This window comes from Aristolochia californica, unplaced genomic scaffold (genome assembly GCF_029961685.1).
Source record: "Aristolochia californica isolate CCGP_79_NKW_82.1479 unplaced genomic scaffold, dmAriCali1.0.hap1 SCAF_14, whole genome shotgun sequence".
Taxonomy (NCBI): Eukaryota; Viridiplantae; Streptophyta; class Magnoliopsida; order Piperales; family Aristolochiaceae; genus Aristolochia; species Aristolochia californica.
This window is the reverse complement of record NW_027181815.1, coordinates 22,270,998-22,273,071: the sequence shown is the minus strand read 5'-3', so window position 1 is coordinate 22,273,071 and position 2,074 is coordinate 22,270,998. Positions and strand designations below refer to the sequence as shown.

The window sequence follows — 2,074 nt, the reverse complement described above, 5'->3', positions numbered from 1 at the left end:
TGAAAAAAGTAGCAGTGAGCCTCTTCCAATTTCTGCTGCATGCATGGATCCAAGACATGTTTCATATTCTTTGATGCTGAAATTTTTTTTTGTGGACGAATTATAATGATGTGGATGCTTGGCATACCATACAAAACTTTCCATTTGTAAGGTATAAAAGCTTTGTTCTGGTGATCTAAGCCTTTGGAAGGATTGGACAGCTAGACCGAGCTGAGGAATTATGGTTGGAGATGAAGTCCAACAACAAGTTGAAGCGGATTGAGCACTTCAACTCTCTTATATATGCATATTGTAGACATGGGTTTGTAAATAAAGCATCAGAGCTTTTTTAGGAAATGGAGACTAATTAGATAGGATCAGATCAAACCACAAGCAGTTGGGTTAGGAGATCAACACTGTGGATGGAATCCACACTTTTACTTGTTGAAATATTTGTTGATAGGGGTGTTGCAGATTTAAAGAAAATATTATGCGGGTATGGAAACATTACAAGTGCTGTAGTAATGAGAGAGGGAGAGGGGAAATCCAATTGTTTTGTATTTGTTCACTTTGCGAATGAGAAGCTAGACTAATTGTTTTCTGTGTTGGGTATAATTACTTCATGCCTTCATTTTTGTGAAACCAAATGCAAATTGTCTGTCACTCCTGGTGATGGCTTGGAATCAAATGTTTGGAACGCCTGGATAGTCAGATTTTTCCAAAAAAGGACCGCAGGAGAGGCACTGAGTGTCTTTGAGGAGATGACATTACAACAGGGGTCCAATTATGAAGAATTTGCGAATGCAGCAACTGCTTCTAATGCTGCCAAGTACCAGAAAGTTTATGACCCACTATATACCAAGAGATATGAGATAGTAAATGGAGTAATTGAAATCAACGAATCTACAGAACCCGTTAAGGAGGTTTTTGAAGAAGAAAATGCAGTTGAAGAGAAGGGTGTTTCCCATTTCTGGCTTACGGCGGTGCAAACTAATAAAATGCTTGCAGAGGAGATACAAGAGAGTGCTGAGGGGGCTCTTAAGTATTGGAACGATGTCTAGTGGTCTAAGATTTATACTTCCAAGGGTTGCCAGTTGAAGTTTTTTTTTTTATCCCAATCCATATTTTACATATGTTGTCTTGGTCAAAATTTCTCACATGAAAGCAACAGGGACAAATATTCAGTGGCTTCCAGGGAAGAGCTTGACATAGAAGGTTTTGAAGCAGCCTAACAAGGGATCAAAGGACACCACACCCATCACAAAAACTGAAACGTGTGATAGTTTCTTTATTTTATGCCGTCCTCCACAATTCCCAGATGATGATAATATTGATGAAGCAATTGTTGAACAACTTCAGACTCAAAGGGAACAAGATTATGATATTGGATCCACCGTCAGAGCCAAACTTTTCCCACATGTTGTCTCATGGTTTATGGGAGAGGCTGTTCAGGGTGACGAATTTGATGATATAGGAGGGGATGCGAATGAAGATGATGCAGATGTTGATGACGATGATGATGATGAAGAGGACACTGCTACCAAAAACAGGCCAAAGAAGGTATCTGTTGATCGAAAGGTGACATCGGCATACAAACCCTACTTTTGAGCTTGAGGACAAACTCGTACTTCCAAGGGGTATAATGTTATGCACACAATAACATTATTATTTTTATTTTTATTATTTAATTTACTTTATGTATTTTAGTTTTAGGCCATAGGGGTATTTTTGGAATATTTTATTTATAGGGGTATTTTTGTAATATTTTATATTAAACCCTAACAGGGCGAACCCTATTTAAGGGGTAAGAGTAATGAGAAAAACAAACATTAATTTTAGGCTAATTTTAGGTTAAACAGGCTTGGAGCTCTCTTTACGAGTTCTAGGGTTTTCAAGCTTCCCTTTGGCTTGATCTTCGTTTTCTCTTCTTCCTCCCTACGAATCCTTGTGTCAGATCTAGGACCGTAAAAAGAGCTTGTCAAGGAGAACTCCAAACCCTGTTTAGCCTAATTCAATGCTTGTCTTTCTTCTATTTCTCTACCCTCTAAATAGGTTTGAAGTCATTAGAGTTTTAGGGCCTAAATTGACAATTTTG

General features: G+C 38.2%; 1 pseudogene; it reads left to right on the top strand.

Moving 5' to 3' along the window:
• The first annotated feature begins 740 nt into the window (after window positions 1–740).
• Window positions 741–1,587, top strand: LOC137949427 (nucleosome assembly protein 1;4-like; annotated as a pseudogene).
• Window positions 1,588–2,074: the final 487 nt, after the last annotated feature.